General features: G+C 44.1%; 1 long non-coding RNA gene across 1 annotated transcript; it reads right to left on the bottom strand.

Annotated features, from left to right (window-relative positions):
- Window positions 1–2,950: 2,950 nt before the first annotated feature.
- LOC135330243 (uncharacterized) lies at window positions 2,951–11,154 on the bottom strand. The gene is made up of 3 exons (XR_010392123.1): window positions 8,585–11,154; window positions 7,914–8,063; window positions 2,951–3,445 (listed from the first exon to the last, which is right to left on the bottom strand). It is a non-coding gene; the product is annotated as an uncharacterized LOC135330243 (long non-coding RNA).
- Window positions 11,155–11,430: the final 276 nt, after the last annotated feature.

Below are 11,430 nucleotides of genomic sequence, written 5' to 3'. Positions count from 1 at the left end.
CCGACACTTAATGCCCGCTCTGCGGCTCACTCCGTGTCTTGTTTAATGTCCCCGTTCAGTCCACAGTTGACTTTGCGTGGTTAACCCTTTGCGGCAGAGACCCTGCGGCAAGACGCCGGCAAGGCAAAGAAACGAGAAAGCGGCAGGAGGTGGACAAGCCCCCAGACCAAAGCATCCGGGCCGAGACAAAGCAGGGAAACCCCTAGGTGTGCGTAAATCCCGCTGCACCCAGGCTGCTCTCCACGCGCCAGGCAGCGCATCTTCCTCGCGGAGCAACAAGCAGCTGCGGGTCGATACTGCACATCCGCAGATAGGAGAGGGGTTAAAGTATTCCCAGATCGCTGCATTGCTTAGTCTGCTGCTGCTCTTTCAAGTGGCTGTCACACCGCTTCGTTAAGGGCAACGCGCGGCTTTTTCTAGGTGAGAGTTCATGGATGAGCATTAGCCATCGGCGCCCGGCCCGCCGGTTGGCGCGTTACCCTCGCCGACACCGCGCGAGGTGCCACCGCGCTGCCCGAGACAACTCGACGGATAAAGCAGGGTATTGCGGGTTCTCAGCGCTGCCCGCCTGCTTCTGCACGGAGGATTAAATCCTCAGCCCTGCATCCCCTTCCGTTTTGGGCTTAGCTTTTCATTCAGGTTTCGTGAATTGCAGGTACTGTTCTGTTGCTTGTGAAGCATTAGCATAATTATAGTAATGATGCAATGCATGTAAACATGTACTTAGCATGCAGGGACAACACTGAGCAAAGCGATGACAACATGCAATAATGCAAAACGCCTTCTGCTCCTGGTCATGCGCGGCAACAGGGCTTTAAAGCTCAATGCCTCGATTATTTCTTTAGAAGGAGGTTTTGTTAGACTGTTTCGCTTCCTTCCATGCTACTCTGAAGGAGAGCGCACAAAGCCCCCACCGCACCGCCTGATTCCTCAGCGTGTTTCGATGCGCAGCCCTCCGTATGCGCCCTGACGCGCTGTGTCTGATCTCCTCTGTCATAGTCGAACTCACCGGTTTTGATAAAACAAACACATGCCCAGGCAGCCGGTCACGTTACACTTTGGGACTTTTGAAACTGCCCGAAAATCAGGAACTTTTCAGAAACTGGAATAGAGTGCGCTATTTTGCAATGGTTACCACCTCCGGCTTTGCCTTCTTTTAATTCGGAAAGGGCAGCGGCATTTAGCTCTGGGGACCCAGGGAAGGAAAAACAGCTTTGAAAGCCCCTCCTGTCCTCCGTGTCTTCATGATGCTGGCACAGTTCTTCATCAGCCCAGCGCCGATGAGGCTTACGAAGGAGCAAAGCCCGGGTGGGCGGCCGCAGGGTCGGGGTCGGCGGCTGCAGGGCCGGGCCGGGCGCAGCCTCCCCCAGCACAGGAGTGAGGGGCAGAAGGAGATGGAGAACCTCGGCAGCGCAGGGGGCTGTTTCTTGGCTCATTTGCATCTCAATCCCCACAATGCTCTTCCGGCTACTCACAGCTATTCCATAGTAGTGCTCTTGGCTGAGATCTGGGAACACACTCAAAGGGTGAGGCAGCTTTTGGATGCACTGAGCTGTTTTCTGTTTGAGCTGTGAAAAGCAAACATCTTTTCAAGAGAGAACACTCGGAACAGTAATTTTTCGCATTTACCCTTCAGAAATGGCGAAACTTCACTGAAATCTGCGAGGAAAATATTGTATCACGTCAAAAGGGAACATAAATCCTCTGCAAGGAAGGCTTCACACTCCCCTGAAAACAGCAGTTAGGGAGTTACTACCCTGGCCCAATGTTGCAGGACTGGAGATACAGGTTCTGGGAAGAGCTTCACGCACTCAAACACTTGAACCCCAACAGAGCTCCATTGCCTTCCTCAAGGAGCAACTCAAAGGCTGAGGACCTACACAAACACTCGCTTCTAAATTCGCTTTGAGTATTTGTGTCTCACGGCTACAAACCCAGGCATAAACGGTGGCGGTTTGAAAGACTGTGGGAATAGGAGGCTGCAGGACCCTCTCCAGCGGAGAGGAGTAACCTGCTGCGGTACTCAAATGTGCAGGTCTGGAGAAAACAAAATCAAGCGGTGATAAGAGATGGGCTCAAGCTCAGGTCTGGATTGAAGTTTTCCCTCAAAACATGACTGTGTTTAGATCCTAAGCAGTAGGGACAAAAATCTCCTGCCAGGTTGGGATCCAAGCCCAAAGCCATAGCAATGGCACTTTCGAATGTGGGGTTTAGGGTTAAGCATGTCCCAGATGAACATGCAAAGCTGCTTTAAACAGCGCGGCAGAGCTAAGGCACTGACGGTCTCCCTCAGCATTGCTGTCCCAAAGGGAACATGTCTGGCAGAAAAGCTTCTTGCCAGCTTGGCTGGTCACTGCCCGGCCCGTGTGCTGCTTTCAACATGCGTCCCTGCGTTTTGCACCCGCCGGCCAGCTCCCTCTCAGCTGATTTATTTTCATGCTACTCAGCTCGGAGGAGGCGAATCAGGCCCGGTGGTAACGGAGCAGCCCCTGCCAACCAGCAGTGCAAGGAGTGCAGCCCCTCGCTGGCCGCTGGGAAGGGAAATCTGAAACTTTAAAGGAGGAGGGGGAAGGAGTTCTCGAGAAGGAGGGTGTTTGCTGGAAAGGCAAAGCCGGAGCAAAACAGCCGTGCATGGCAAAGCAGGAGGGAGAGGAGAGCGGTGGAAGGATGCAAACAAGCCACAGAGATGACGATAGAAAACTAACACAAAAGAGCAGTATTAAATAAATAGAATTGATCAGGTATATCCAGCAGGCTGACAGCAGCAAGCAGAATAAAAAAAAAAAAACAGGGAGAGGTTCAGTAGCTGAATGGACAGCAAGAAATCTTTGTGGGAGGGGAACTGCATTCTTTAATCTTATGAAATTAAAATCAGTAATGAAAATACGCTCATCCATAATTGCACCCTTCTGCTTATTGCTGCTTACTTCTATTAGTACTAATATCTTTGAACATAGTTCCTATTACTCCTAAATCACTACTATTCACATCTTGCTTTTCCTGTTTTTTCTTTTTAGAAGAAAAACGTTTGGCCTTCAGAATAAAACAGAAAATGACAGGCATTTAAAGGAAAAAGAAAGCAAGCACATCTTTCCTTGAGAAAGCTAGTGCCAACCGCACGCCTGAAATCAAGCAGCAGAACAAGACGATTTCGGGTGGAAAAGTGTCCGTTTGGATATTGCATTTTACAGAGTGCGGCCGCCTTAGAGAAGTGTTGGAAGTGGGGGCAGGGGAGCGCAGCGCGCGGACACACAGGCAGCTTTCGGAGACGAGCAGCTCCCCACCGGACTGGCAGCTCTGGCTGCGAGCACGATCGAGCTTCCGCCTCTGGGTGTTTGCGCTAGGAGCCCGAGCAGCTCCCACCCAAATCGATGGATTTGGCTGTAGGCACAGCAGTGAGACTTCGGTGTTTTCAGCGTCTCGTTGTCCGATAAACAGAAAACCTCTGGGAAAAAAAAATCGTTATTTGGACAAGTTAATTACAAGAGGGAACACACCAAAATAAATAAATAAAAGAGTGGAGATGCCCAGGCTTGTGATGTGGCCAAACCAGTAGGTGTACCTAAAGTTACACCTATCGGCTCTCCCCCGTATGAGGGAATGTGACACCAGTGATGCCACATCTGCCTGCAGTGAAGCTCATTTACCCTGGATACATAAAGACAACTACGGCGAATTAGTAGTTTGGCCAGTGTGTGTGTATTTTATTTAAAAACTTTCTGCACTCCCAGATGCTGTCAAATAAATGGCCCTTTCTCCTCATATTGATGTAGATAAGAAGCAAGGTAAGGCACAGGACGAACTCAAGCCTTGCAGCAAAAAGGTCAGGAGTGTCGCCCTCCCTTGTGTCCCCCATAGCCGGTGGAGAGGGGCAAGATGGGTCACTCAGCCCACCTGGATCCCCGAATCCCCTTCTGCAGGTGCCTGAGGGAGGCTACGCTCGTGGCTACAGTGCTCTTAAATTTAGCACCTCCAGTAGCTAAGAGAAATGCGGCTCAGAGAAGCTGAGTGTTGCATACTCTTGGCCAAGGAGCCTGAGATAAAGTACAGATTTGAACCTACACTCTGTGGTAGCATGAAAACCGTGGTTTTAGGAGCCCCGGACCTTCTTTCAGGACCACACAGTTTGGTTTTCATCAGGCCAAGGGCCACAAAATCGTGGAAGAAATGGTTCCCGTGCTTCTCTCTCACCACTTCTCCCCCTTCAAAACCCTTAAACTGTTACGCCTCTGCAGACAGGAATCTGTGTTCTGCTCTTTGCACATCAAACTGAAAAGCAATGAAGAGAATGGTGGCCAGACCCAAGCAGTCTATTGAGAGGATCAAAAAGGTAACACAAAGCACAAAAGATGCCTAAGAAACATAGATCATTCGCCATCCCACGCAGCAACACTGCCTCGGGACCTGGGGACCCAGGCAGAAGATTTAGTGCCTAAGCCTAAAGACTCCTCTGGGTTGCAGGAATTAACTCACGCTTGCATGCCTGAGACTGGATACAGTTGAAGTCAAACAGAAAAACCTTTAAATAGGCCTCAGTATATTGTTGTTTGGGGGAGAGTCCTATGCATTTCATCCGCAAGAATTAGTGTTTTCTTTTCATTTCACAATAACCTAGGTATTTCAGATGTCTGCCAAAAAGTACTCGGAAACCCAGCATTTAATCTGAGGACTTTTGAAGAGGACCAGTTGTTTATTTCTACCATCTAATGAACATTAATTTCCTGTTTGAGAAAACACAATTTATGCCACTGGTGAAGCTGATATTTATCTTGATGCATATCCTCTTGGCTGGCTTAGGTTTTTCATTTTCTCCAGCTCCTCTAGCCTGCCTGCACTCCGCAACCTGTGGGCTCAGCCCCTGCAGTCAGTAGTACTCGGAAAGTATTCAGAAGTTTCAGACACGCAGGGGAAGAATTTGATAGCAGACGACAGAGGTCCAAATCCATCTGTAGTCACTTCTCATAACAAAAACAAAGCTAAAAAGAGTATTTGTAACAGTGATCTGAAAACAAGAATATATTTTCCTTTCTGCTTCAGAACTTAGACAAAACTAATGCAACACTACACTAAACAAATCCAGCTCTTGCCAGGATAAACAAACATTTGCAGCATTGTTTGCTACATGCCTGTCATGAAATAAAGACGCTGACATGCATTTTAATGCAACTCTCCTACAAATTGTGAAAAAATAATTGTGCACTGTGTATTCGTTGCTAGGTTACTAGAAGGGAAGAGAATATTTTTTGCAGCCTTGATGAACTAACAAGGTAAATAAGTCAACTTAATCATTTGCAACTTTCACACTTAATTTTGAACAGCTAGTCTTTTCAGAGCCCGGATCAGCCTCAGATCTGATGACAGGGATCTTTTAGAGCAAGGTTGACCAGCTCCCGTGAGCCAGATTTGGCCCCTGGAGTAGTTTTGTCTCTTCTCCTCCTCTCCTCAACCTAGACCAGGAACACTTTGCGCTAATATACCATGCACATGCCAAGCAATTTGGTGAGGAAGGCGATGGGAGGGGAGGCAGCTAAACAAATTGAGCGTGCTGCTGGAGGAATGGTAAACTATGAGGCTGTTGAAGGTGTAAAATGGATTACAGGTGGGGTATATCGTGAACAGGAAGGTAGAAAGTATCAGGGTGAAGGTGAGGAAGAGAAGGATGAGGAGCTATCTGGGGTAGGACATTTGCAATGGAAATTATTGTACAGTTATCCTGCTGTACTTGACTGGACCACAAACAGCATGCAGGTTGAAAAATGCCATCCAAGTATGAAATTGGCTGTTCCTGAACTTGAGCAACTCAACCAAGGCAAAAGAAATGACTCTAGGTCTACACCAGTATTACTCAGGTAAAATGAAAATTTCACTCTTCAAAGCAGCTGGAGAGCTTACAAATGCAGATAGCTGAGGAAATATCATGCTCTAAGGAAAATTTGTTAAACAGAACAGATATTGCATTATTCTAATTACTAAAATGAGTAATTACCCCTTTACCAAACAAGCTATGTTTGCCCAGTAAGTGACTCAAATGTTTACATACAGACTTTCTTGAGTTTTGTATGACAAAATTCCCCCCACTGAATACACTGGAAGTTTTGCTATAGAAAGTGCAGCAAAGTTTGTCCAACTGTTATTAACTGCACAGGAATTTTCCTGTCTTCTTAAATTCACTCATTTGCTAAATGAGTGACCCCTTAGCAAACATCGCAGCATTAACAGACAAAAAATTAAAATATCCATCCGTACATATCCGATCTGTGTGCACAGAACTCCAATCAGTGACACTCTGGAAGGAATACCACTAACTGATTAAAGCAGCTCTAGAAGTGGAATGACCAGGGATTGTCCAACTAATCCACAAATTCTGAGATTACTGCATATTTGCTTAAGAGAAAACAATGGATCAGATCATGAAATAAGATCTGCTCTGCTCCATAAAGTAGGCTCCTTTGTGCTGCTTGTGGCAGTATTTGCAGGGCAGATGTATCTGAAGGAAGGGCTGAAGGGCCATGCATCCCTTTGTCCCTTTAGCACCACCCAGCAGCAAGAAGATCCCTCCCAAGGGTCTTGAAGCTGAGAAGAGCATATTTTTATTTTGCAGAATTTCCAGATGACAGGCAATACATCTGCTGGAAGAGATTCTGATTGCTTTTGCTTTGGTTCAGAGATTGTTTTGTCTACAGTGGCTTTATTAGGTCAGATTACATTCTCATTTAGGTGCTTACAAATCTAACCACAGAAATAGCCCACTGATTAAGTAGGGGACTGAGAACCAAGCAAGCTAGGTTCTCGATCAGTCTCCACTCAGTTTCTTGCATGACCTTCTGAAAGTCATTATTTATACGACGATGCTGAGTTTAGTTGCTGATGAACTTTCAGAATCAATTGACACAAATTTATGGTGCTCTGCCAATGTACTATTGTGAGAGCAGTGACAAAGACAAAACAACATGAAAGCTTGAAGGTATGATAACAGGCCTTGTTGAGGCTAAAAGATCTTCATTTGAAATGTCCCAAGGACAATGACAAAGTCATGAACTTTAAGGAAAACTGACAAGGAACAACTAGCAAATTAGAAAGTGTCTTTACTCAGAAACATCATGAAGCCAGAATTAATTTTAATATTTTAGAAGACGCTCTTATCATCCAAACTCCCTTTCTTTTAACGCTTTTGGGAGGAGTCTTCAGAGCAGTACTTAAGCATCAGTTCTGAAGTTTCCTATCTTAGTAATTTCAGACAGGAACACTCAAAGCACAGAAAAACAGCAGAGAGAAAAAAAGATACATTTATGTATCCTCTGCTTTCTCAGATAGGATTCTGGCTGAAAATGTGATCAAACTCATTTAAGGGCAAAAAGTCTAGGGTAAGACTTGGAAGGAAAGGGAATCTTCCCTACTGTTGATTTTACTAGATACCTGTGCTTCCACAAAGCACTGGAAGAACTCTCATGTTATATATCAAACTTTCTCACTCTTCTTAGTCCCATACTGACTAGACTGGATTAGGCCTTATGAGGACCCAAATAATCTGATAATTATCATATCTTTCCATGTACAGTGATTGATCTCATGCTAGCTAACAAGTCCTCTAAGCAGAACTCTAGAGATCTCACTGATCACTTGGATCAGGTGCTTTTAAAAAAAAAATTCCTTCTTTTAGGTTGTGAGAATGAGATTACTTTCTTCTGTATTGGAAGATTTCTCTGTCACCCATTTACAGTCATCTTTTTTTTGTATTTTACCCTAAAATGACGAACTATTCCAAGAAAGAAAAAAAGCAGGACTAACCAAATGGCTGATTATCTTTATATCTTTATTCTATTTCACTTCACACCTCCCTCACTTCACAACACTACAACCTTTTTCAATTGCCCCCTGTGATATCCACTCCTTCACTGTTGACCATTACTCACTTATTCATTGCTTGTTGGATCAGCTGGGCACTCGCACAATGAAGCCTTTGTTATGCTTTCAGACAAGCTGCAAGTCACAATATTGAAGCAGCACAAGGGCTGTTTCCTCTGCTGGTATTCTCCTTCCATCATATTTAGGAAGACAGCAACCTAAGTACATGAAAATACACATAAAGTAATTATGACTAATTCATACAACAGCTTTCATTTAACCTGCTACACAATGCTCTTTTTCCTTTAATTGCTGTAAGACTGAAATACCCAGAACTTCAAAGAGTTTTTGCAAGTTAGTCAACTGATAAACAGGAACTTGCTTCTCTGAACAGTGCACCAGAGCTCAGGTTTACTTAATGAATCATTAGATGATGGCTGGTAACACATAGTTAGCAGGGATCCTAGAAGAACTCTCCCTCCATCCAGTTAATTGGCCCAAACAAAACGGAATGTAGTTTCCTAACTAATAAGCACTGACAATAATGTAGAGCAACTGCAGGGATGGTGGTAACAGAGGACTGCACATACCAAGGTTCTGCAACAGCCTGAAATGTCAAAGTTCAAGTTTACATGCATAATAACCACAACTGGCACATGAGTTTTTGGCTGAGAACCCAAGATCAGAACGCTAGCAAATACAACTTTATACAGTAGGAGACTTTAAAACAAAATAATACCTCTCATATGCCTGTTCAGATACCCCAGTATTTAAGTATCTCCAGGATCTGTTTTTGTTTAGATTAACAAGTCTCTGTTAATCAAAATCGCTGAACCTTCCGGACCAGATCCTAGCCACAGCCGTGGCATCAATGGAGTTGAGCACTTCTATATCACTGAACTCAGTCTTGATAGGCAGAGTGCTGGACATAGCACAAGAAGCAACTTAAGCATAATGTTATTTTTAGTTTATTTCACTTGAAGTCAAAATGAGGATCTTGGCTTCTTAGATGGTGAAATTAAATCTCTCTCTTGCTGTAGAAAAAAAAAAAAAAAAAGAAGTACCTTATTTGGGAAGGGAAAGTTTAGATGAAGTTGAGTAGCTGGATTGATCATGGAAAGAATAAGAGTATTCAGCAGAAGTAGATGAGCAAGGAGTTTGTCACGGGGAGGGAGAAACAAAGTCTTTTGTGTATGGTGGTTTATTGCAGGCTCTAATGGCATCAGGATGATGTTACCAGGGAGCCTCTACACAATGAAATAATTTACTGACATCTCTTATATCCTGCTAGCACAATGATGTAGTCTCCGTAGACCTACTCCTAAAACCATTTTGATAGCCAAATTTCAGTCTTTAGTGGTGTGCCACATACGGTGTCATAATGCTACAAAAAGAAAAAAAAAACTTATAATGAAATAATTGCCAGTTATTCACACAAAGTTATTGTGAATTGATAATGTCTTTCCCTTTCTTTCCTACATGTCTCAATGCTGGCAGCTCCCACAGTCCTTAATGTGGCACTGGGCACGGCTTCTTCCCAGCTCCTGGGAAGCCAGGGGAAAGCCGCAGGGCTGTGCAGTGCCAAAAGCCTGGGTGCCATCACCCGCTACGCCCTGCGGCAGCCGGCGCTCCCCATGGGCTCGCTGGCCAACATGAGATACGTCCCTATCGCGAACCTGGACCTGAGGGCCGATCCCACGGTGGGGCTGGGCCTCCCTCCCTCCATCCCACAGCCCGGGAGCCACGTGCAGTGTTGGGTAAGGTAGCAACAAGCCATCACAGATATCATTTGCACAACTTGTTGGCCAGCTATATTCAGAAAAGAAAGTGTATAAAAATGGAGTAACAGCTTTTCACTGAACGAGAACAGTTTCCTGTCTTTGTTCTGCTCACTTTTCTGACAAGAAATACATCTTTACAGCTCTTTTACAAGACACAGCCAATACAGCTGTAAGGGAGTAAGCTGCTCACGATACCAGCCTTTGTATTATCAGCAGAATTATTAACTTAGGTGAAGCTGTAAAATCTGTTTTACTGAAGATGCGTGAACCTGAAAGAATTTTGACTTTCCCAGCCCAGGAGGAGTTGGAAGAACTGCCTTTTCCATCTAGTCTTTGCTTGAAAGCTGAACAAAAGGGACATGGAGTCAGTCACAATAAACTATATTTAACCTCACTTTTCAAAGTAGATTGGTACTTTAAGAATGATAAAAATGATCCGTCTTTCATAGGGCAGCATAAAGATTTAAAGAAGCTATTGAATTCCTTTTTCAATGAAGATGTATTAAGTAAATGTTGCCTTGTTCTCTAGGGCCAGACAATTCTCGCAGTCTTTTCTTCAGAGCCTTTGGCTAATCCGTCATTCAAAAGGTTATTCACTTCCCTTCCTGTCTGTATGTCATATAAAGATGTGCATCCAATACATTGTCTCGTGGATCTCTGTATATTATACGTCCCAGTTCCTGTTATGTATACATTCCTTTGTACGGATATGATTTATTTCTTTAAGCGCTTTCCCATCTTAAAATGTCAGATGCTTCCTGTACTTGTATACAAAGACGTTTAACCTCCCAAAGGTACTAAAGTTCAGCAAAATTCTGACTGTAGACAGTACGAATTTACCAATGAATCTTTGGGAGATATTCAGTTCCATCTATTTCTCTCAGCTCTCTAGCATAATTTTATTTTAGGAGTGCTTCACACATCAGTCATCAAGAAGATTAAACAGAGGTATGGTTTTGAAAAACAGAGAACCTAAACTGAACTTTCTAGAGGTTTGCTCTTCTTCAAGTAGAAGTTCTGATTCTCAAGGGTTATCACTTGCGGTGCACAGGAACTCGTCAAGATTAGAAAAACAGGATTTCAAGGCTAACTTCTATCTATTTCCACTATCTGAATCTTGCTATCTTTTGCAAATAACATTTTTTCTCCAAATAACTCACTTATAAAGCTTTTGGGGTAAGTACGGAAAATACCATTATTACTTTACTGGGTTTCAGATTGGTTACTTAATAACAAAACCAAACTGTATTAACTCAGGTCGTTATACCATAATCAGCTGCCTATCGCTAACCTCTCTAGAACGGCAGATTTCACCAGCTAAAAATAAAGAGCTTTCTTCTATTGTACTTAAAAAAAAAAAAGCACTGTATAGAAATATTCCTTTCAGAAGAGACTGCCAAACTACTAAAAAAGTCTAACTTTGCATAAGACTGATCAATTATTGAAGCTGTGGGCAAAGAAAAAGCTATGATTGTCTTGTTCAATTTTGACAAAGACCTATGCCTCTGCCTTGCCACTGGGCCTTATCTCCTGCCTGTGAGGAGTTAAAGCAACTCTCTTGATGCCGTAAAAACACACTGAACGGAAAAGTATACTCAACCACCTGGACTACAGCAGCTAAGAGAACAGCTCAAGCAGAACAGGGGAAACCTGCACAAAATTACAGTGCGGCCCGGCAGATTGATGAGAGGGCAAGAAATGAAAGTGTGCAAGGACTGGAATGACTGGGGATGGGTCAAGAAAAGTGTGCATACGGAGGTGTGGACCAGTACTGAAATGAATGGGATCCTTCTAGTTCCCCCAC

The sequence above is a fragment of the Dromaius novaehollandiae genome, chromosome 18, assembly GCF_036370855.1.
Source record: "Dromaius novaehollandiae isolate bDroNov1 chromosome 18, bDroNov1.hap1, whole genome shotgun sequence".
NCBI classification, from domain to species: Eukaryota; Metazoa; Chordata; class Aves; order Casuariiformes; family Dromaiidae; genus Dromaius; species Dromaius novaehollandiae.
The sequence above is the reverse complement of the archived record's forward strand: the minus strand, read 5'-3'. Positions and strand labels throughout refer to the sequence as shown.